This window comes from Cuculus canorus, chromosome 9, assembly GCF_017976375.1.
Source record: "Cuculus canorus isolate bCucCan1 chromosome 9, bCucCan1.pri, whole genome shotgun sequence".
In the NCBI taxonomy this organism is placed as follows: domain Eukaryota; kingdom Metazoa; phylum Chordata; class Aves; order Cuculiformes; family Cuculidae; genus Cuculus; species Cuculus canorus.
In genome coordinates, this window is record NC_071409.1 from 18,507,914 (window position 1) to 18,533,598 (window position 25,685).

At 37.5% G+C, this 25,685-nt stretch overlaps 1 long non-coding RNA gene across 3 annotated transcripts in view; it reads left to right on the forward strand.

Moving 5' to 3' along the window:
• The first annotated feature begins 998 nt into the window (after positions 1-998).
• The window catches only part of LOC128853079 (uncharacterized), a 79,006-nt gene continuing 54,319 nt past the window's right edge, over positions 999-25,685 (forward strand). For 2 of the 3 annotated variants that reach the window (XR_008451318.1, XR_008451317.1), the window contains exons 1-4: positions 999-1,126; positions 5,010-5,145; positions 13,883-14,020; positions 16,365-16,501. This is a non-coding gene — a long non-coding RNA (uncharacterized LOC128853079). Of the gene's footprint in view, positions 1,127-5,009; positions 5,146-13,882; positions 14,021-16,364; positions 16,502-24,042; positions 24,747-25,685 lie in introns of those variants that run through there. The other variant, XR_008451319.1, reaches the window with a different exon arrangement.

Genomic DNA, 25,685 nt, shown 5'->3' on the forward strand with positions numbered 1-25,685 from the left:
TAATTCCTCTGCAGCACATCTTCCCGAGTTTATTGTCTCCAGCAACGTTTCATATAGGAGAAAACAGAATTCCTGTATTATTTTATGCCATCTAAATTTGGCATCCTTATCCTTCAAGAGGTACGATTACCTTGCCTCTCACCTCCTTACATTTCTTTGTCCTTTGTGTTACCTTTCAATGAAGGAAGACTTAGTGTTGCCCTTTTCTACTAAACATCCTAAAATTGCCTTCCTTAGTAACAAATTGGTGCCAAATATATTTCATAGCATTCCCGGCCCAAGTCATTTGGCAGCTATTTTAAAAACAAGATTGTTTAAGGATTAGCAAAGTCAACTATGTGTAAATATTCAAGATAACTAATGGGGAAGATGTAAGGCAACACAGTTACTAAAGCAAATATTTAAAATAGAAAAGCTATGCAGTAGAATTGCTTTCTATCTCAGTCAAAATTTTTAAACAGGTAACCTGGTAAATAAATTAAAAAAAAAAATCAGTTTATTCTTATGCTGAGGTAAGATAAGGGAGACAGACTTAAAGCTGTGGAATTTGCTATCCTACTTTGAACTATAACCCTCTCCTTTTTACTAATATTGTAAATATCTTTGCACAGTGTAGTTCAGACACAGTATGTTTAGTTGAGGACTATAACATCACTTTACTGCCAGACATGAATAAATCTACCTTCTGTGTTTGCCTGAAAACTGTAGTGGGAAAATCCATTAAATAAGGAAAACTGAATTAGGATTTCATTAGGTTTAAGGAAGCTGCAAAACTGAGATAAAGAATTAACTTTTGTTTCATTTGGGTTTTTGTTTTTGTGAACAGGCACAACATGCATCTCAGGACAAGCCTGCATTTACTCTAGTGAAGCGTGGATTGAAATGAATGTAGATGGGAAATGGAAAATATCTACATTTCTAATCATGCTGCTGTCTCATTAAGGATAGACAGTGTCCTGATTCTAACTGAGAAATTATTCTTTTTCTGTTGCAGAAGCAAGAACCTCAGGCAGGCTGAATGAAATATTCCTTTTAAGAATACTTCAGTGCTAATGACGGTGACAATAAGTAAGCCCGCAATTCTGTACTGGAGGATACTGCTGAGGAAACATTGACATAAGGACAGGTAATTAGTGCCGCTGCTTCTATTAAAATTTTGGGAGGGGGATAAACGAAAATGGAGTCATTAGAGCAAAGGGATTTCAAATTGCAAAGAAATCTTATTTACACTGTGAATCCAGCTGAACAAAGTGAGCTAATCAATATGATGGGCAAATTCTATCCACAATACAAAAACCCTGACTGAGTAATTAAAGTATAGTAAAGAACAGCAAATATTTTGAGGAAAGGGACAAAGCTGACAAAACCTGAGTTGGTCAGTGAAGTGGATTTACTGCTCTTCAGCTTTTTTCCTGCCTCTCTTAAATAATCAAAAACATAATACTGCATATCACTTCTAGCAATATAGAACTTTCACTATTGCCCAAATGAGATGAGGCATAGATGTGGAAGAGAAAAATTAATCTGCTTGAGCACCAAGAAGAATTTAATTCAGCTGAGGTTAGAAGAAAATTTCAGGTCAGGCTTGCAGAGCCTTGATGAATTCTATGAGAAAAGACCTTAGTGGACCTGGTTTTCTTTTTGATGTAGCACCAGTGAAGCCCAACAAGTTAGAACAATGATGAGGTTGGCACAGACTCTTCGATGTATATGCGTGAAATTAGCCGACTAGTAGGTTTTTTTGCAAATTCCAGGCAGGATTTTTATTAACAGAATGGTGTTGGGATTTTTTTTCTAGCAGTGGATTTTTTTTTTTCTTCCAACTTGAATGATGTTATATTTGATTTAATGGAAAATTTTGAACTTCTTTTCAGGTCAGGGATGGGTTATTGCTCCTTTTATATAGTGCCTAGAATAATGGCTTCTTGATCTTGATTGGAGCCTTTCATAGCTGCAAATAAATTGAACTGCTTTTCTTGCTTATACCTTTACCCTTGTGTCTGGGGAACTGGGATAGGGAGCAAGGACTGCTTTGGGCACAGTGGCTTGTGTGCTAGGCAGTAGAAGAATGAATGACTGAGAATTAACATGTTTGACAAAAATAGAGATTTTCCTTATAGCATTATCTGTTGTAGAAAAAGAAATCTATTTGGTTTGATGTGACTTTTTTTTTCCCCCCCTTGCTGCAATCAAAATAAAATGCAGGGATTAGTTTTGTGTCAATATGAAAATTAAGTAGCATGAATTGTAAGCCCACTCTCTTTCTGAAAGTGCTATATTTTCTTATTTCTCTTTTAAATGGAGTCCTAAAGGGGGGGGAAAAATCAGATACCATGGAATAAATATTGCATTGTACTTAACTGATTTATATTCATAAAGCTAATTCCACTTCTTAATGCAAGTCAAACAGGAAAAATGCTTCTCTGTTAAGACTGTTTTAGAAGTTGGATCAAGCATGCCAATGCAGTTAAGATGAACTGAGGTTTCTCGCCTGATTTTCTCATTTTTTACGTGGCCTCTTCCTGTTCTCTCATGTTGTTTTTCTCAGTTTAGCAACATACTCTAGCGAATTTCTTCTTAGCTAAGAAAATAACTCTGTGCAAAATACACACTAGAGGTGACAGCTGCTTCTGACCTTCATGCATATTATATTATAGAGGTGGTCAACTTAAAGCTCTGGCATATTGGAAATTTAGCCCTTGACATTGTCTCTATATTGAGATAAGGACACATGGAAATTGAAGGCTTTTCATAGTGTAATGTAAAGGGCTGGCACAACAAGGCTGATCCTTCACAGTCACTTTGGTACTGGATAATGTCATAGGAAGTCAGGTCTGTTTCTTGATATATGTGAAGTCCATCAAGTTACAGCAGGGATTAACAAAGATCTCAATTTTCCCCTTTTATTCAAAAAGGGAATTAGGTGTTAGTTTTCAGAGATTAAACTATGAGAATCTTTAATTGAGATATCTGGTATGTGCAGCCGTTATTTGGTATGAGTTAGCTGTGACACTACTAAGAGCTTTCATGAGCCACAGATTTGAAACTCTCACCAAGCAGGTTGGAGGTAGGAGCTATTTAGATAAACTGCTTCTTAACTAGCTCAGAGGCAAGATAGGAAACCGTAAATATGAAATATGACCTCAGGATAATCTCTCATTGATTGCAATTTACAGAAGAGCAAGACAATACAGTTGGTGTCTGATGCGATGTAACATCAGGGCTGGTCTAGCATAGAGAAACAAGGGCTCTTTTTTTGTCTCTGGAACCACACTTCCCACACATAGAACTGCGGAATTGACCACCACAAAGGCTGCTGAGTGGACTAATATTTGCAGAGAACTGACATTAATTAGACAGAAATCTGCACAGTTGTGCAGTGTATTGCTATCAAAGAAAAATGGATAAGCTTTCCAAAATAACGAAAGTGTGGTCTTTCAAACTGTAGTATAGAGATTCTTGCTGTAGCGTCTTCCTTCTGTCTGTAGTTGTACATGTTCCACTGTCCTGTCTGCTGCTGGTGTTTTCTTCTGTGACAGGAGTACATCTTGTTCACGCATGATAAGGCAATGTAGCAACTGTGAATATCCAAACAGCCTGCATGAGAGTTAGTTGTCATTTTTATCAAACTGTAATGTCTCTGAATGGGTGTAAATCAAATATTTTAACTCTGCCGCAATAGGTTATTGCGTGTTGGTAACAAAAGTGTACCTGGACATCCGTGTGGGTGCACCCTTATTCCAATGGAAGCTCTTTACATGTGGTTCTCAGGCAAAAATTAAAGGAAAGTTGAGCAGAAATGTGCCTCAAATCAATACTGCTAAAGATGTCAGAAGACAGCCAGGGACCATCTGTTACAGAGCAGGTTCTACTCCCCACAGGCACTAAAATAAAGGTTTCTTTTGGCTCACTGCTTTTAGGCTCCCTAGGGTAATTGTTTAGGACTGCCCTTTTGCTCATCATCTGAAGGTGTCTTTGATCCCAGTAAGAGCAATCATGTTTTAAATATATCTTTTTCTCTCTCTAATTAGCCTCTCTCTTTTCAAGAATGCAGTTAAATACTACCTCCTTTTCCTAGACCAGTTTTTCGGGCCCCTTATTTTATTTAACAGTTCTGCGATGTAGCTAATACAACATCTCATGTTGGACAATTTATTTCCTTTGTGGCATAGAAGCCATTAGCCTTAACTATTTATTCAGTAACATTTCTGTTCTATTTAATGTTGTCCAATCCATCTCTGGGATTAGCAGTGTGAACGTTAACCAAGATTTTGCAAGGTTTTCCCAAAGGCCCAGTAGAAGCTCATATTTTATGTAAAATATAAATTGTAAAATATAATTGTAAAACATCATATATTTTACAATTGTAATGCAGAGTTATTCATTGCCTGCTCAAGAACAGGTATTTATCTTGGCCTTGACTATTGTAATTTTACCATATTCCAGCCTAACTGCCCAAGGTTACAGTGGTCAGAGCATCATTATTCTGCTTTCCCATGGTGACTTACAAGCAATTGAATTGGGATCAGGGCAGAGGCAGCAGTAGATTGGCAAAGACATCCCACTGCTTCTAATTCACCAAAATTGTGTGAGCTCCATGGGCTTTAAAAGATCCAGTTTATACTTAATCACAGCAGTCAGATTCAATAAGACAGATGCTTTTAATGAGGACTGCCTGGAAGATAATAAAGTAATAGTAATAGAAACCAGATTTGGGTAAAAAGTCGCACCATTTTACGTGCTGGATTGAACTAGTAATGTCTATCTAGTGCTTAAGACTTTGTACATCAGAAAGGCTGCCTGAAATAAATCCAGCACATGAGACAATAGAGGCAGCAGGAAGCTGGAGCCTCCTTCGCTGTTGACTGAGCTGCTGGCAGGGGGCTGGAGATGTAGGTACGTTCCCTGCCTTCCTGGTGTGTGTCAGTATAAAATATGCAACAGATGTGTGCTCCTGCCTAACCCCCTAAACGTTGCTTCCAATCTCTCTCCCTCATCTCTTTTCCCAGGCTCATGTCAGCAACTCCTTCCTAACCTCACAGACCTGCCGCTTCTCGTGTGGGAGCCCTCACCACTGCCGTGCCAATCGCCAGCAGTGACCTATGGCCATCTTTCCACCTTGTTAAGTTCCTGAGGGGACTGAAGGTATAAATATCTTTGTTGGGTTTTTTTATAGCTCTGTATTTTTCTCTCCACCTCTGTGTAATATCTATTGACTTTATAACTGCTTCAACTTCTCTAAAGTATTTTGGCATCTGGAATGTGTGAACGTATCGTCTTTCAGCAGCATTTTAAAAATTTAAATTGGAAAAATTTCTAAAGATCACAAAAGAGAGAAAGTAGCTTGGACAAGGTGTGAGGACAGACTTCTGGACACTCCCCTGGGCATTTCTGTAGGCATTGAAATGAGGTTTGACCGTGTTTCTCCGAACATCCATTGAGCATGAATGTCCATCCCACATAAGGGCACAATGAGAATTATCTATTCCAAGTGGAAGATTTTGATGAGTTTTTGGCAGAGGAGGAGGCTGTCTCTGAGTATGTATTTTTAAATGCCTACAACAGTGCAAACCAAAGCCGAGAGCCTATTAGCCCTTCTGCAATGTATAACTACTGCTTCTGTAGCATAATGAAAACCGTTACAAAAATAAAACAACGTCATACAGTGGCAAATTTAATAATTTTGAAATTGTTTTCTTTCTGCAAATTGTTTAAAAAATCTGAGATATATCATCCACAAAAAATATACTCTGAGATGTAATGCCATTCACGATTAATTTTTAGGCAATGAGTAGTTCTCAAGCAGCATGTAAATTCTAAGTATAAACAAAAAATCCACTGAAATTAAAATTTGGTTTCTATCAAGTTTTCTGGTAATATGGGCTTGAATTTTTATGCAGGGCAATTAAATGGTCCTGAAAACACTCCATGAGCATTCTCAAGACACTCATTTATTACTTTTTTCCTGCTATTAGTTTAGTTTAGAGCCTCGCCAAAGGAGAACACTGCCACTGCCACTATCATATCCCTTAGCCATTGTGAGCTAGGCTGCTACCAAGGTTAGCTGAGGATTCATGTCTGGATAGCCACTTACTTCTTTTTGTGTCAGTAGTAAAGTGGTTACTGACAGTATACTGGTCAAAGCTGCTGTAGTGACAAATATCATCATTGCTGTAGCTCCCAGCTCCAAACATGTCTGTCAATTCTTGGCTGTAGCTGAGATAAGAGTTCTCTTAAACTGTACTGTTAGCTGAAACCTGTAGTGTTACACCAGCTGCTTGCAACGGTACAGAGTCAGATGGAGTAAACTATGTGGCAGGATAAGGTATAAATTTGTGCCCTCCTCAGCATCTTTGGCATTGTTACAGGAGCCGTTCACCGCTCAGCTGCTGCTTTCAAGTATTAACTGACATCAGCTCAATATGGAAAGTCTCTTAATAATCTTAATATCATTATGCTGACAACAACCTGTTAGCAGCCTTATCGCTATGCTTAAGGGAGACTGCCATTTTTGAAAGATAAATAAATCAGCCTTTGTTGTCATCTGTTTGTCTCAACTAGACCAATATGAAGCTGCCAGAAGAGAAACTGGAAACCACAATGTGTCTCTGCAGTCAGCGAAATTACCCCTTTTCCCCATTCTGCTCCATAAATGTGTCTCCTGGACTAAGAATGTCTAGATAGAGTCATGAACATAATTTATTTTCTAGTTTGACCACTGAACTGAAAAATGAAAATATGTTCAGCTTGGCTCAATATGATTTTTACTTTTTTTGCGACTGGCTGTGTTTTTTTCTTTCCTAGGTATAAATTAAGGACTCAAAATCCATTTAGTAGTTCCTAACAAATAGAGAGCCATCTTCGTGCACTAACGTTCAAGTTTTTAACTCTTCTGCATACATAGAAAGTATTCACCTCAAATTTGAGATCTCTTGTCTGTATTATTGCTGCTGATTCTTTCCTCCTTCGATTTACTTTTTTCATTGATTCTCAAAAATGAAAATATGTCTTGCAGCATTCTGTCTTCCTTGAATTAAAGTCAATAACCACTTTTTTTCTGACATCGAAGATCACACATTCAATCAAATTATTTCATTCAAGTTGCCTCCTATGACCTCTCCAGCTTTTTCCCTGTACTTATTGATCACTGTTTAATTCTGTTTTCCTTCCTTGTAGCACTAAAAAAGATTTCAGTGAAGCAGCCCTAATTCAGTGTTATTGAATAACAACACCCCTGTTTATGGTATTTCTTGGGGTGTTTGGTCAGCTAACTCAGCATTTGGGCCCTGAAAGCATCTTTCATTAGAAGAATGCTAAACGCTGCGAAACCAGCTTCAGAGTTAACTTGGGACACAAAGACCTCTGAGTGAGTCTGGGCCATCTTGAAAATCACAAATTCTACATCTTTAAGAAAGACATTAAATGGGGGGGTGTGTGTAAAATTAAGCAGCTGCCTAAAATTAAGCACTTGCACATGTGCATTTTTGGCCCTCTGGACAGTATATTTAGTACTTGCGAAGGGATTTTCATAGTGTGGTGAATAGTGTGGTGTGGTGAATAGCAATCTGTGTTGCAAAAATTCTTCTTCAAAGCTGAGAAGGCAGATGTTGAGAAAGTCTTCTCTGAATCATCTGTAGAAGAGAAAATTGTAAAATATTTGTTTGACAGTATGAAAATGTAACTCATGTCAATTTCTGATGAGCAACTAAATCAGAAGCCCCTTGTGCTTAATAGTTGCTTCTTTTTGTCTTAATGCATAATTCAACTAGATTAAAGGAAGTCTCTCAGCTTCATAACTTGCTAGACGGTAATTTAATATACTGCTTTTGTTGGTGAGCCATATTATTACTGGATAATTTGTAAAATAGCAGTTTGTCAGACTGATCAAATAGGGCTAATTTTGGACACTTACATTTTCAACTTCAGTGGTTTTATTCCTTAATTGTAAAATTAGTCCTCAAGTAATAGAGAGCTTCTGTGCTCTAAGTCCTGTAGATGGCAATGTTACACTGGTTTAAAAATGAGTGGAAGCCGTACATCTCAGTAGCTTCATTCTTTATAAATCAGTGAAGAAAGGCTTTAATAACGACTCAAGATACAGTCCCTGAAACTGCTGCAGAGGTAAATATCTATAAACACATCATTAGTAGTAAAATGTAAGCCTGATTGGATCAGTGTTTGTTCTTATACGGACTTATTGAGGAATCATGCTTGCTAGTTTTTTTTTTTTATAATAGCTTCATGTATGGTTCGACAACAGCCAATTTTCTCAAATTCTTACCTGGTTTGAACACACACCATTAATTTGAAGTGCTCATCGTCATCTAGGAGAGCTTTCAGTATTCCAACTGAAAGCATGGCATCCCATTGGGCCACATCCGACCCTCTCCTGGCAATAATAGCAAATTTCTATCAGTTTTTGCTTACTTCATGGACACCTTTTATTTCATTTATTCGCGTTCTCTAAATGTTTTGTTGTGTCTCATTTTGTTTGGGAGACTGTTTCATCAGTTCCTTTGTATATAGTTTTTGATCCAATCGAATACTTAAATGTCTGTACACAAATGTCTGAATCTTCATAGCTTCAGAAATTGAAAGTTGCACGTATCCTTAAGAAGCTTTGTTTTAAACCAGACACTTTCACCCTCAGTTTCTTGAAGATATTTCCTGTGGTTTGGGACAGTACCTAGTTAGCTTACACAAAAAAAAGGAGTTGGGACCCCAGTCCATGCACTGTGTGTGTTAAAAATCCAGTCACAGAGCCTGCGCAGCAAATATTCAAAGCACTATCCAGGATAGAGAGTTTATGAACAATCATTAGGCCAAAATACCTGTGAACAAACCATCTGTTCTGTAACTTCAAGTAATGAAAAAAATGGCCAAAGAAGTCAGCACAAAGGAATGTTGTAAACCAGTGATGGCCCTAAATTAATCAAAGAAATGATTCGCTACGAAATGATCATCCAGATCAACAAGCAGAGAATTGAAAATACATTTCAATAAATGTGTTTCAAGAAAATACATTTCTTGAGGCCAGGTCTTCATATAAACTGGCCACTACAGTTCTGTAAGCATCATCATGTTACAAATTTACCTGCCATCATAAGTAGTGCAGTTGTGGAATGGAGTGTTTTATTTGGAGGCCTGAATAACAGTCCGCAATTCACATAGTTGGATGTGACTCTGATTTACTGGGTGTACAGATGATTGTGCACAGGAAATTATAAACATTAATTTTGACTTTGAATTAAACATTTTCTCTGAAAAGGTAGTCCACAAGATACACACGCCATGGTGAAACTTGTATTCAGCTGGGAATCTCTTTTATCTTAAGTGACCTTTTGTAAGTATCTCTAGGGGTTTTGTTGCAATTTTGTTTGACCTTTTGTTAAAAACCAAGCTCTTCTAGACAACTGATATTTGGCAGAGTGATTACTTAAGAGAGGATTCATTGGAAAAGATTTTCAAAGGCACTGGCAAGAGCTGGTTGCTGGATAACCCTCAGTAGCACACAAAGCTGCTTTATATTGTGACTTTACACACACACTGTACATTACTGAGACTCTTTTCTTGACAGACCAAAAGAAGTCAGTTTAATGATCAGGAAGAGAAACCCAGCAATCAGCTAAGGTGGATGGATTAGAGAATTGCACACTCCCAGCTGCTCTGCTCAATCTGCGCTAAGAAACTTAGCAAGTATACATGAAAAGGGGATATAGACCATATCCTCCTTTGGGGCAATGTGGATGGTATGCTCTGCTGGAGAAAATGTCAATTTATTCAAGCGATCAGCACAGAGGGGAAGGGAATGAAGTCCAAAGTCCATCTCCTATTCCCCACTTGGTTACTGGCTGGCATCACATAGTATATGGAGGGGAACTTCATGTACGTATGCATTTGGGAGAACAAGATGTCGGGAGAAAGCTGTAAAACAGTTCAATGCTGATGAGTCTTGCTTTGGAGACTGGTATTTTATACAGATTTTTTTTTTATACTTCGGAGTGAATTCCCATCTAATGGTAACAACAAAAATGCCTCTAAGGCTTCTGGCAAAGCTTGTACTTCTGTGACTAAAAATCACACACCTGACAGAACCACTCTTCTTTTGGGGCACTGTGCATTTCCTTAAGACATGTTCCAAATGTTCAGGGTTTCCCTCAGTGTCCCAGCTTCCAGACCAATGATATAAAAATTTATATCTCCGGTCGTAATAATAACTTAACATAAGCAGGGACTTGAACAAAATCGGTTTCTTCCTTTTGTTTTTGTCTGAATGCTTTCTTGTGTTTGTGGAAACATGCTATTGTTGGAAACATGGGATATCTATAATGTAATATTTCTGCTCTGGGTAATTCTACTTTCCTTCTCTTTCTTGACTGTATTCTAACCTCCAGTGGAATGACTGGTTAAAATATTAAGCTACTTGCCAAACTACATTTTTCTGCAAAACCATTTCTCTATGTTCTGGCTGTATGTAGGGGTAGTGTTCTGCCGAAGGCAAACCCCAACACAGTGGAACAAGAGATTGAACATAACTGGGGAGTACGGCAGTTGTTCCTGGACAAAGGGATATTTTAAGATGATTTTATTTCAAGCTCATGTAGACTTGAAATTGTGGTTAGCTAAATTCTGATAAAACAATAAAAACTGAGCTTCTAAAAAAATGATAGTACATTTTGTCTATAGCCTAAACATTTTTCATTTCCTATCGGTGTCATAGGTGGATTTTGGGCCTAATCAGCAAATGTGTCTTCCCTTCCACTCCAGGTGCCAGGTTTAGCAGTGAGCCCTTGACACCGTCAGCACAGCCGATGGTCTTCCAAACCTCACCCTCATTTCACTGAGCATCTTTTTTATACCACTCGAACACCACTAATGTCAGTGATGTACAAAGATATAATAGAAATGAGAAGCTAACTGGCCATAAGATTAGATATTATGTGTTTATACATGACTTAAGGCCAATTTAAATAAGCAAAAGTGGTTCCTTTGTCTTCAGTGAGTTTTAACTCTGGTAATTACTGTAAAACCAGGTAGAAATGGGAAATACGTAGGTAACAGCCTCTTGAAACTCTGTCTGAATTTTGAAATGAGTCTTCTTATTTTCTTTCAAGAATAATTTGATTAATTTATCTCTTAGAGCTGAGCCACTAATTCAGGGAACAAGTTATAAATTAAATTTTCTATTTATGGATAGTCCTTTGAGATGAGATAATGCTTTCACACAGTTTATCAGTTTTTTTTTCAAGTGGAGTTTTTTCCATTTCTTTCACTCTTTTCCTAGTGAATGGCTTGTTGTGATTATTTGGTAGTCAATATTTAACATGCAAGTCTTGTGGGCTCATTGTGATAAGTCACACAATGCTGCAACTGTCTCTGTATTGAATAAACATAGTGAAGGAGAAGAGCCTGAAACTGTTCCTGGGACTGTGAAAGTCTCAAGGAGAAACAGCAACTCAGAAAAGAGAAAGGGACATTTAGGAAATGTTAAAACTATTTTCCTGGCTTCACCAGACAGGTCTTGCCTAAAGCATAATTCCTTGACAGCTTCCTACTGTAAGGTTTATTGGGAGGGTGCAGAGCTCATCTCTAATTTTCACTCTTATATTCTACATAGTAATTGCTTTGGGTTTGGTATACTCATGAACATACAGCAATCAGGTTTTAATCTGGATCATTTAATTTCTGACATGGTTCTGGCATGAGTTTTTTGGAACAGAGTGCCCACAACGTTTGCTGGAGTTCTGGAGACCGTACTGTTCATGTACTGTATCAAGTCCAGTGCGCAGCTGCACTGACCATGTGAATGTATGAAGTGTGTGTAGCCACCACTGAAGAGCTGTTCTCATTCTGCATACCCACAGACACTTATTTCTTTTAACAATGCCTTTGACCAAAAAGAAAAAGCCTAAAAGCCCAAACTGGTGTGATAGAATTAAAGATATTAAGACACAGTTTTATTGTGTGTCCTTTGTGACAAGCTGAGAAATATCAGATACCTGCTTTTAATTATAGATGGTATCCAAGTATATTTTAAAAGCAATGGATGTTAGAGGCGTTCAGATTTAATTACAGCTTTGTTTAAGAAAAAGCTCTAGCCTAATTGCACTGTCATTGTTAGACTGTAGGGAAACTTCCATTGTGGTAGACAGCAGTGTTACATCTACAAGAACAGATTTTTTTTCTTGTAAGAAATAACAAGTGTGTATACAGACAAAAGAGGTGAGGAGTACCTTCACTGAATCATCCATTAATATCCGATCGTCTTCAATTACAATCTCTTTTCAAAGACACCAGCACCCCATGGAGGCAGACTTCTTTTCAGGAATGCTAAATAGAACAATGGGGGAAAAAGAAGTTTAATATTTTAAGACACACTGTCATGCTACTCATCATGTGATGTGATTTTTGGCACCACAATAGAGGAATTATAATTATGATAGTTTTTAATCTGGTCAAAACCTAATAATCTCAGTAGATGTGCTTAGTTAAATGGAGCAAAAATGAGATTTTTTTTTTTTTTTAAGCTAGCTCTTTGTGTTTACATGTTATGTAAAATTGCAACGGCAAGTGTGATAATAACAGTGTAGAAAACTACTTTAGTGTATGATACAATTGACTGAACACTCATTTTATTCAAACACATATTCATGTGGCCTGATGTTACGCACTAGCATTACTTAAAAAAAAGCATTATTTTTCTTAAAAAAGATGTGAATTCTCTCATACTACCATAAAAAAAATATTCTATAAACTTTTAACTGCTAGTCATAATTGTACACCCTCTGCTCTGTGGTTTATATAACATCATCTTCCCTTTGTCTGTTCAGATTATAATGTCTTTAAGGACTTATTTTTAGTTTTCTGTGTGAAAACAAACCCCCCAAACGTTTCCCCCCACAACTTCTGACACTGCAGAAATGTAAATAATAATGCTAGTCTTCTTCAGAAGACATTTCAGACATAAAACTGTGCCAAAGTTTCTCTTCCTACTTACTCTCGCAGGCCGAGGACATGAAGAGCTGCTCTTTTGCAAGCTTGAGGCTTGCTCTAATCTAGCCCTGAGACCCAAGGGTACATAAGTAGCTCTGTATTACTATGTATATTCATATATCGACAAATGTGTGTTAATATATATGGATATCGTTTTACAAATGAGTATGCAACAGCAGGAATGACACCTGAACAATGTATGGGAGTAATGCTTCTTGGGTGATCTTGGTTTTATTAATATTTCAGTATTTGAATGCCTTGTTTCACAGCTCTCACTGACTTTCTGTCCAAACCTTAGCTGCCTATTTCAGAAAGAATATGGATGACTTCATTTTATGTTAAAGTTTTGACTTTTCTTTCCAAAAGGAGGGGAGGATAAAATTTGAAAGGAATTTAGTGTTGGTTATGGTCTCTAATGGAAATGCATGTATGTGTTAGATTAATTTTTTTTGCAAATTGTGTTAAGTCACATATTTGAAGGCTGATTATGGTAAGTCATGTATTTTAAGGTTGAATGTAATCTTTTTGCTTTCTTCCTATACTTTTGAACACTCTGATTTTCTTTTGAACATTTGACTTGTTGACCCAGTTTGCAGTTCTCTGTAATTTATTAATTTTACCCAAACCTTTTAAAAGTTAGGTTTCTGTCCAAATCCACACTTTTATTTATAGTCATATAAGAGCTGCAGATCTGAACTGCCATAGACTGTTCTACTGCTGTATGTGTATGTGTAGGCTTTATTTGAAGTATTTTGCTGCTTCTCTGATCTGTATTTCTCCAAGCTATATATTGCTGGGCATCTTCAGCTAAAAAATGATAATGAATTGTTTATATGGATGTGTAAATTTGAATAATTCTACTGGATTTATTTTATTAACTACACTGTAGACTAAAGAGCTTGAAGAACAGCAGCCTGTTTAGCCATTTGGGACATATGTTCAAGGAGATTGAGTCGTCTCTGAAATAATTTCTGTGGATCTGGACCTGTGTGCAAAGAAAGTGTTACGTCTCAAAAAGTACATTCAGGTAATTAGAATAGCCCTACATAAAAAGTGTGTTTTGTTTTAAATAATAATACAAGAATGTTTAAGATTCTTCCACTAATCCAGGAGAGTTCCTCGTTGTGGACAGAGCCCACTTTGTGTGAGGCTGCTAAGGATTCAGGATCATTTCTCACATGCTCCATCCTTTTTCATTCTGAACAAGTTGTGTGAATAATTAATATACTGTAGACTAGGGGTCAGAAATGGCTTGCAACAAATAATTCATGCAACAAACTTAGACTTCTGCTTCCTGAATCTCTGCAAAGGGATGGCCATTTACTCACATAGAAATTCACTGAATCTTTTCACTTTTTTTTTGTGGTTGTTAATATTAGTGGCGCAGTATATCTTGTAGGGCATGCCAGGCAAAATATCGTTCTAATGCCAATACTCTATAAGATTCTTTACTGAATATGACACAGTGACAGAATCATTAACTGCAGTCAATTGTTGATATCAATAGTTTATTAAAAGTAGGGTTTGTGGTTTACCTGTCATCCATGACATTTGACTAATATACAGAATCACTTGGCACGCTTAATAATAATATTGCAATACATTTTTGTAATGGCTGTTGCTAAAATATGTGTACTGGCAACATTCACTGGAACGTACTCTATTCTCATCTCCTTGAAATAAAGTGTTTTATTTATTTGCAACACCTGGAGAGCTATGAGAAGGATATTGTAAAAGCCCATCTGGGCAAGTGAGCAGTAGAAATATAAATTATAGTGCTGAAAGGCCATATGCATGAAGTAAAACTGGAGAAGCTTTGGGGTATTTGGCCATATATTTTATAAAGATGTTCTTTTGCCTGCCTTGAAACAATAATGTTGCTAGGTTGGTTATAAATGATATGTAGTTCAGAACTGCAGCTCCTGAAATTTTTTGTTTGTTGTTTCACTTATACGTTTTCTCTGCAGATGGTTTGAGCCTGCTGTTAACAAAAGATAAGCACTGATTCTTAAATTTTTATTGATGACTTTGAATATCATTGGCAGAACTCTACCTACCCCATAAAAAGTAATTTAATATCTTTTCAGTCCCTTGATCCTCATGTTGTTAAGTTCAAATCCACAACAGTGTCGTAAATGGCAGCTTCCTTAGATCAGTTTTGGTGTCAGGGCTGTATCCTTCCGTCTGTTCCTTGGCTCTTCATTTCTCATGATTATCTTCCCAACCTCCTCACCTGCCAGTAGAACCGACTCCAGTCTTTGCTCCTCAACTTAATGACAACATTCTTTCTGTGAGTTCTGGTGTGAATCCAAATTAGCTAGTTGTTTTTTGTTTTTTTTTTTTCTCCCAAATCAACATGTTTCCATAGAACCATGTTTTCCTTAAATTTTTGCCTCGATTTTCATTTTCCCCTGAAACTCCTTTGAATTTGAAGGTGTTCTTTAAGTAATATCAGCAAAGTTTTCTTCATAGCTCTTTTCAATCCATATCCATTCCCATCTTTTCTCTTCTTTTTCAGCTGGCAAACATGCAAAATCCTGGGTGAATATTGAAGGTAGACACAATGATTGTGTTTATGTGATTTTTAAAACATAGAATAATTTCAGAAATTACATTTTTGGGCTCTCTGCTTCTGTGTGGAACATATCGCACTTCAACAAAGTTCTACAGAGGTGTATCAGCATAAGAAATGGAGAGTACTTAAAAACAGTTGAAGTTTTATCAACAGTTGAGTTCAAATAGCCACAGAAATAATTATCCATATACGCAGTACTGCAGTTGAAAGTATGGTAACTCAGGAAATTATAGACTCTGGAAAAAAAAATGACAAAGAAACTTACTGTCAGAAAAAAATAAGGAAAGAGAAAATTCTTTAAATGCAAGAAAAAAAATCCTGTCAAAGTCCTGAGAAGTTCTTAACTTCCTGCTTTTAACTACAGCTGTATCTTCCTGTTACACAGAAGAGAGTTTAATTTTTTTCCTTGCAGGAAAAAAACACTTTAAAAAGATCTCCCACATGAGCTTTTCAATTTTATAATCTGCCTAAGAATATCTTACTTCCTTCTGTAGTTTTTCAGCTGATTAGAAGCTAGCCTATGCGTTCTTACCAGTGTACAGGATTTGTATTAATAGAAACAGCAGCAGATCCTCTTGTAATGAAGGAGGAAAGATGTGCAGAAATCTTTGGAGGGTCATTTAATTGCTTCGAGAGCTGGAGAGGGGCCTACCTTTTTATATATATATTTTTTTACAGCCAAAGCTAACCACCAGAAAACTAGCACAGCCAATAAAATTCTGCACCAACACATTGAGTTTTTTTAGCTACATTCAGTGCCAAAACAAATATTGTTTTCTTGTTTCTGTCTCCCCAGACAGTCTCATCTCCAGTGCTCCATTCTTGTTGTTGCTCAAACAGATGCTTAATATAGACCTGTTGCTTTGCATATGTTTAAATAAGAATATGTCTACAGTACTACTTTCAGAAGATTTCAGACTTCCTGAAGACACAGTGAGTTCATTTTTCCTTTGCATGGTTTTACTCTATTATGTTAACTGTTGCTTATTCTTTGGTGTACATTTTGTCAAGGTTGTTACGTTTCAGTTTCCTCAGGACCTGCATATTAAAAAATAACGATGCTAAGAATCAGAGCAAGTTGGTTTCTTACGCTGGACTCATTTTAGACAAATGGCTGTTGAAAGCTGAGGGTAGTGGTTTCAGGAATCCATCTGTCCTAAACTAAGGACTTTGTGTACTACCAGGACAGTAATTCTTTCCTTTGTTCTGCTTTGTATATCACTCAGGGTCCTGTCTGTATGTCTTTAACTCAAGACCATACCACACATTTCAGGCAATTCTTGAACATTCAAACAGGTCATCACTGCAAAAAGTGGCTGAAAGATTTATGAAATAAAATGTGTCACTTGTGAGAGCCTACTTTAAGACCTACTGAATTTAAAAAGAATTTAGACGATAACTTCCATCAGTTTTTGGCCTTCTACTTTTATGTCAGTAACTGCCTAGTTAGATTTCTAAGAGTTTTAACAGAAAATAAAACCGTTTTTTTACTACCTCTGTTTTTGGTGCCATTAAAAAGGTAAGGTTCTGCAATTTCCTGTGCTGACTGAATACATCTTCACTCAGCAAACTGGCACAGTTTTCTTTATATTTTTTAACTCCCTGCCTTCCCCTGCCCCCAAATGAGTGAGTGCTGCAGTCACTACGTTTCTAGATATTTCAAGACTAATTGCATGAGAACGTTATATTGCTAAGAGCTTTCAGTGTGTAATCACATTGAGTTGGCTTGGGCACTTTTAGCCATAGCAGTGCTGATTTCAGTGCAAGACAGCAATTTAAATATTTTCTCTGCTTTTAGGAAGGGTTTTGCAGTCCAAACTGAGGTTGTTTTTCTTCTTGCAACTATAGTGCTCTCAGCTACTTAGCTGAAGGCTGCCACAGGTACATCTAGCCAGGCTTCAGACTCAGAAGAGACTGCATATAAATGAAACAGATTTGACTTTCGAAAATGATGTTTGTGTTATCTGATCAACTTCAGGATTAAATACAAAGCCACTTACTCCTATAGTTCACGATAAACTCCAAATGCTACAATCTGTAAACAACATGTATTATGTGGAAGAAGTTACTGTTGAAAAAGTCTTAGTGTCATTTGGGAGGCTGTTCCACTTCTTTAGTAATATTTGTTGTGAAAGATCTTTTTGGTAGACCTTGTACAACAGTAACAAATGAGATGACATTTACGTACACCTTACTTGTTCTTTGAACACATGCCTCTCTGTTCTTTGTCTGCAATCCCTTTGAGCTCTTACATTGCTCTGCTGCTTTCTGCGTAGCCAGGAAAATTGTCTGTGCGAGCATTCAGCCTCAAGAGCGCTCAGTGACACGATGTTTGTCATCAACAGAATGTGGAACTGAGGAGTGACAGATTTGCAAAGTGGATTCACCAGCCAAACAAAGAAGGTTTGAGGACAGGATGGAATGTTAAAAAAAACCCCAAACCATTCTTTTTGTTAGCTTCTGGGTATGTCTGAAGTAATCAGAAGGAAATGAAATTTCAGGTTGATGGTTTCCCTTTAAAGTCCCTAAAATGCCCTGTGCATCGGTGCCAAATGTGAAGAGCATTTTTTTCTTTCTTTCTTTCTTTCTTGAGAAATATCTATTAATAGATCTCTGTAGCAACAATTGCTTACCGGTTTATGCTTATTGCTTATCGCAGAACAATTCAGGAGGACTTGTGGTAAAAACTTATATAATTACAGCTAGAGGCAAAGCTTTGCTTCAGGGTTTGCTACACTATCAAACTCTGCAAAAGCAAAAAATAATGATGTCATTTCAATGACTTGTTCTAAGGAGCTTGGTGATCTCATTTGACCCAACAAGACACTCACTTTGGCAAACAGAATAGCTTTGAATCAGAGCTTCTTGTGATAAGTACAGTGCTCTCACTGGTCTATACACCAATGATTTTTTTATCTTAGTCGTGCATTTTGAGTGGGATCTGATAATTACATTAAAATTGAATATTTTAACTCTTCTCTTGGTGTGTGTTATCTGGAGTTATATTTGTGCAAGCTTTTCAACGTAATATCATGGAAATTTACCACAGTGACAAAACAGTGAACACCCCATTTTATTACCTTGTGCCACAGGATTTCAAGTAAACTAGAACTCTTTACAGTTTAGGAGACCTGCCAGTCCCCCTGAAATTGCCATTTTAATTGCGCTGATCATAAACCCTTTGCTCTAGCTATAATACTAGACTGAGGATATTGAATCTGTCTAGCCATGGTTTGGGGGAAGGGTGACTGTTCAGCGGATTTTGTTATAACTGAAACATTGCTCATTTTTCTGATTGGAACTTGATGCATGTAAATGGGATGTGAAATTGTAACATTAGAAATGGTACTATTGTTTAAATATGTAAATGTAGTTGGCAAATACATAATTATCTCTGTACTGGTGAGGCCGCACCTCAAATACTGTATTCAGTTTTGGGCCCCTCACTGCAAGAAAGACATTGAGGTGCTGGAGCAACAAAGCTGGCGAGAGCACGAGTCTTACAATGAGTGGTTGAGGGAACTGAGATTGTTTTGCCTGGAGAAAAGGAGACCCATAGGAGACTTTATTGCTCTCTACAACCACCCAAAAGGAGGTTGTAGTGAGGAGGATGTTGGTCTCTTCTCCCAAGTGACAAGTGACGGGATGAGAGGAAATGGTCTCAAGTTGTGCCAGGGGAGGTTTAGACTAGATATTAGGAAAAATTTCTTCACCAAAAAGGTTGTTAAGCATTGGAACAGCCTGCCCAGGGAAGCGGTTCAGTCGCCATCCCTGCAGGTATTTAAAAGATGTGTTTGGTGGTGGCTTGGCATTATTAGGTTAAGTGTTGGACTTAATGATCTTAAAAGACTATTCCAATGAAAAAGATTCTGATTCTATAATCCATTTTCCTCTATATTATCATTAAATCATATTAGTATGAAATTAATATAGTTTATTTAAAATAAAATTTTATTATCATTAATAGTCAGGAAAATACAAAAGACCAATACACACATACGCTAAATCAATTACTTTTAAAGGAATAAAGTGCCTTGTATTAAAATAGCAAGTATCTTCTGGCTCAGAATTTCCAGAGTCAACTCTCTTTTCTCTGAACTCTTCTGTCTTAAAATTGCCAGCAGCATAAACATATAAGAGCTTTTTGTCCTGCTGACCATCTCCTTTTACAGTGTTCTTTGCCGCCTGTGGTTTTCCGCAGTGTAAGAACAGTGGAAAGCCCAAACAGTTTCCTAATTAACCCCAGATCATTACAGGCATATTTGGTGTCATACTTGTAACCTTTTCTTCTTTTGTTATTTAAATGTATAACTTGATTTCAGCATTTCTTCTGTGTGGACTCTCTTAGATAACGCTGTACTAGTCATTATAATTACTTTCTTTCAAATCTTCTTCCTTTTGTTGTTGACCTATGACAGGAAGAATTTTGTACTTTTTACCTACCATTTTAGTAAGTTTAATCTAACAGTTTTATTGCTTGAATGGAAAGACAGTCATAGTTAAAATGTAGAAAGCTCTTCAGCAACCTTCTAAGTACAAATCTAGTAGAAACTTAAGCAATGGAAAAAGGGGAAAAAATAATGCTTTGCTACCTTACTCAACAGCTTTCTTTGGTCTGTTGATTCAGCAGGTATGCCTGCAAACAGAATATGGAGTGATTTGACGGTTTCAGACTAGTTTTCTCTCTCCTCCTTGGTAATTTTGTACTTTGTGCCATTTTTTAAAATTTTAAGATATTTATGATGGAAAGTACAATCCTTCAAAGATTTCTGGCATGGACAGAAGTGTTTAAGAGGAATAAATCACGCAGAAAAATATCTGTGCTCTTCAAATTCAAGTATTGTTCTTCTTTTAAATTTTCCTTCTTCTTCTAGGATACAATGGTAGTCAGCAACATCAGATTGACATTAAAGCTTAGGCCATAATTTACACTGCATGGGCATCATAATTGTAGTTGATCACGTTCTGCAACAAGCTTTCTTCTTGTACTTGAGTTCAGATATACAAAGAGTAAATACAATCCTCTTTACTCAATAATACCTAATGTAGACACCCAGGAAAGAATGGAGAGCATCAGGCATGCTGATCCCATTACCGCTCAAATATTTCTACTGCTCCTGTATAAGCCAGCAAGAGGTTTCAGAACCGTGTGGTTACTTTATGGATGAGCATCAGGGAAACTCTCCTTCTGGGTACAAATCTGTCAAAAATGATTGCCATCAAGCCTTCAAGAAGTAATTAAATGTTATTAGCATAATAGGCTTCAAGAAGTATTTAGCATTATTAGTATTATAGTTATAGGCAACGTGCCCTTGTGGCTAAGAAGGCCAATGGTACCCTGTCATGCTTTAAGAGTGTAGCAAGCAGGTTGAGGGAGGTTATCCTCACTCTCTATTCTGCCCTAGTGAGACCACATTTGGAGTCCTGTGTCCAGCTCTGGGCTCCCCAGTTCAAGAAAGAAGAGGAACTACTGGAAAGAGTCCAGCGGAGGGACATAAAGGTGATTAGGGGACTGGAGCACCTCACTTATGAAGAAAGGCTGAGTCAGCTTGGTCAATTTATCCGGGAAAAGAAGATTGAGAAGCGATTCTATCAATGCCTGTAAATATCTAAGGGGCAGGCATCAAGACAATGAGGCCGGATTCTTCTCAGCAGTGCCCAGTGACAGAACAAAGAGCAACAGACACAAACTGGAGCACAGGAAGCTCCATCACAAGATGAGGAAAAACTTTAATGTGAGGGTGACAGAGCATTGAAACAGGCTGCCCAGGGAGGCTGTGGAGTCTCCTTCCCTGGAAATATTACAAACCTGCCTGGACATGTTCCTGTGCAACCTGCTGTAGGTAAACCTGCTTCAGCAGAGGAATTGGACTAGGTGGTAGCCAGAGGTCCCTTTCAGCCCCTGCCATTCTGTGATTCCATGTGGTTATGTCTCAAGTTAACATATTGCAGCAGAGAGAACTGTGTCTTCAAAAAAATCATATGACATCTGGAAAAAAAATTACTGGATGAGTTCCCTCTGGTTGCTAATTGCATATATTATTAAGCCATAATTTTATTTCTTTTCTCATTTGCTCTATGCTTCAAAGTAAAAGATGGCACATGGGATTATGAAGAATTTTCTTCTGGGATCTATGTAGTGGAGCCTGACTTTGATCATCCTTTTCTCCTCTCCATGGAGACTAAAGGCATTTTTGCATAAGCCAAATCAACAGACTTGTGGGGCTCAGATCTGCTGTGGTGATCAGAGAGAAGTTCCCGGAAAGGTCTGTGTTCTGCATTGTTGAAACACTAAAAAGAGTAATGCAGGCTGTTTGGGAATTGTAGCAGATGTAGCTTTGTGTCCTGGCCTGGAGATTAAGATTCTGGCATGAGATTTGATCAGTTTTGGGCTCCTCTCTGCAAGAAAGACGTTGAGGTGCTGGAGCATGTCCAAAGACGGGCAACAAAGCTGTTGAAGGATCTAGAGAATAAGTCTTATGAAGAGCAGCTGAAGGAAGGTTAGGGCTGCTTAACCTGGTGAAAAGGAGGCTCAGGCTTGTCACTCTCTGCAGCTACCTGAAAGGAGGTTGTAGCAAGATGCGTATTGGTCCCTTCTCCCAAGTAACAAGGAATAGAATGAGAGGAAATGTCCTCCAGTTGCACCAGGGGAGGTTTAGACTGGATATTAGGAAAAATGTCTTCACTGAAAGGGCTGAACATGCTGCCCAGGGAAGTGGTGGAGTCACTATCCCTGAAGGTAATCAAAAGATACGGAGATGTGGCACTTAGGGTCATAGTTTAGTGGTGGCTTGGCAGTGTTATGTTAAGAGTTGGACATGATGATCTTAAAGGTCTTTTCCAACTTAAACAAGTCTATGATTCTATGGCCTTGAGTGCATTTGTGACCTGGGCTGTTGCGTGATAGGAGACAGCGAATTTATTCCCCCCTTTTTTGAGTCTATTACCACACATGAACTAGTGGCTAATATGGGAGTTCCCAGTAATTTATGAAAGCTGTGCTTTCCTGATAACTATTCACAATGTCTGCCAGGGAATTAAGGCCATACTGGTCATAGATTTCAAATAGACTTCTGTTAAAGAAGACAATCCTGTCAATCAGAACAGGCTGATAGCTAAGACTGAGCATTAAACACCCTGGCTTACAGTTACAGAGTTTCCCTAAAGCAGAGTCTGTATGAGGCTTTGTTGGGTCAATGCAAAAAAGCATTGCTGATCTATGTGGATTAGAGTGAAGATGAAATACTGCTCTTCTGCAGTACAGTCAGCTTAGTGAAACTACTAAATACTAGACCTGCTAAATTTGTCATGTTCTCTGCAAAGTGTGTTAACACTCTTTGAGAGCTGTGCAGTCGTGGAAGAGCCCAGCAGAACAGTGCTGAGTGAAATACAGAAAATAGGAGAAGTGAGAGGTAACCAGAGGTGGACATCTTCTACGTGTGGTCATGAACAACGTAAGGTTTGTTGCGCTACAAAGTAACCTGAAGACCTACTAATTGTTTATCTTGAAGACTTATTGTGTAATTGAATGTATAAGGGTATATTTGGGAAAGACAAAGCTTGCTATTTGTCCTGTGGGATTTTTTATTTTTTGACCTGATGATGCTTTTTATCATATATTATATCTAAGCAATGAGAGCTGTGTTCACCAGAACTTGTGGGCACTGTCATGATGAAAATAATAATTATAGACTCATTTGTCAACAGTAGAAAAAACAATTTTATAAAAATAGACTGTAATTTGTCTAAAAAAAGACATGAACAGAGGAGTTATCCTGCCTCTGCAAAATAAAACCAACTCCTACTAATATATTAAGAAAATTCTTAGGCCAAACACCTTCACAAGGATACATTTGCTTTTCAATGCATGTGTCATTCTTTGATACAATTATTATTGAAAGTTTTAGAGGCAAAATTAATTAGCAGTCTGCTGCAGTAATCCCGACTCCTGGAGTTCCAGTAATGACTTGATTTTTGTTGAATGAAGCTTAATACACAAAATAGACAAGTCCGGACAAAACAACTTACTTGGTGCAACTCCTGAAAACTTATTCCTATTATCAGCATCCTCTCTGTAACTGCAGAGACACCAGATTTTAGGACTGCAAGCATAGGATGCAGAGTTCATGTTACACCTGACTCTTTGGAGAAAGGTATTTTTCACCTATCTCTGTAAATAATCATGTAGCCAAAAAGAACGCTGTACATTCTTCAGGCTAAAGAAAAATAAGTAACGAGGGAAAATCCACACTTGAAGCACAGGTAGTGTTAGCATTTAATTTTCAAATTTGGCAACTAATTTCTGCAGAGGAGTGTTCGGCTTTTCATATGTTAAGAGAAATATCAATAGGATTTTTTTTCCCTTTAGTTACACAGTAGCCTCATGCATGGATTTAGTAGTGCTCTCTCTCTATCTAAATAATGGAGATTTTCTCCTCTTTATTATGTATCAATATCTGATATTTTCCCTGAGGTCAAAAAAAGTATAATTTCTCAGCATTTCTATTTTACAGGGCCACATAAGACAGCTGCCTCTCCAACAAAGCTAAGAGGTCTCCATCTGCAGACTCCAGCCCTCTTCCAACTTTTTCTCACTTCTAAAAAATATCATGTGTTTCCCATGACGTGTAAGTCATCAATAGGTACTTGCCTTAAACTGCATATTGCAGCACCCTGTAAGTGCTGGAGACAGAGCCCTCTTTATCGGTGGTGTAGCACAGAGCAAACATCTGAGCAGAAGTGGTAGGTGTCGTATGAAATGAAGTATGAAAGACCAACAAGTCTCAAGCAACAAGCCAAGTATTCATCATCCACCTCCCCTCATTGAGGATTCCCTGTTCAAATTCCTACAATCATACAGATAGCTTTCTAGGCAACTATCTAACTAATATCATCAAATACTTTTGGGAATCAGATACATTTGATTTTCTTATGGGAATGGAATCCTTCGCAGAAATGATATCTAGATAGTAATTTTTACAAGAATTTTTACATTCCTGCTTGTTGATGCTGACCTCATTTTTCTAGATATTCAGTCATAATTAACAGTTTAGTTCATTTTTCCAAAGTGTTAGTAGTTATTTGCAAAATACTGGAGTTTGGTAAATTGTGGTTGAATGATTTCAGAAGAAAGGAAAAAGAGAAAGCATTACAGCATGAGGAAGATTTTGCTACAAAGGTAAGAACTATTTCTCACATATCTATTTACAATGTCTAGTAGAAAATTTAATTTGAAAAACAAGTAATTCCTTAGAAAATCTTGGGGAAATTTGTTCTGATTAGTCATCTTAACATCAAATAGAGGCTGTTTTGGGCATCTTATCCCACATCTGCAAGTCCTATAGTGCTGACTGTTGCAAAATTGATCTACATTTGCCAAGGCTCTAACTCAATGTTCTGAATGGAGTGTGATGCTTAAAAAAAAGACCTCTTTTCAAAGCATATTAACATGGACTTCTCTGAGGAGCGTGTTCTGCTTTTCACCATGTTGAGCCTTCACACTCTGATCCAAAGCATGACTTGGACATTTATTTCAAAGAATTGATGTTACAGTCTTAGGTAGCTCTTTAGTCTTAGGTATGGGCTGCATAAAACTATTGCAAAGTGTTCATGGTCCCACAAAACATCCAGACACATTCAATACATACAAATAAATGAAAAAAAATGCAAGAAAATAAAAATAATAAGCACTTTAACTTAGGCAAAATCTTTAGAGACAAGATACAGCATGTTGGTAAGTGCTTAGGTGGAGTGAAGCCTTCTATAAACTTCCTTGATGATAATTTGGAGCCATTAAGTAGTAGATACCAAATCCCTTTTTTGGAGTACTGTTGGAGTCAAAGCAAGATATCGTAGCTGTGGAAAGCAGATAGAAGTAACATTTGTTTACATTTTGGAAGCAGGCATTCCACACATCTAGTTATATCTAACCCTCTCCAGTATGCATTCAAAAGTAACATTCATGATTTTTCCATAAAAGGAACCAAACAACTTAATCAGCTGAAGTTTCTCTCTGTTTTAACTGTCTACTCCTGTCTAAGGCGAGGGGAGGCTGTCTGTTGCTGTACAGTGGCATTGTATATCTTCGTCAAACAGATACTGAACTTTCCTCTTTGCT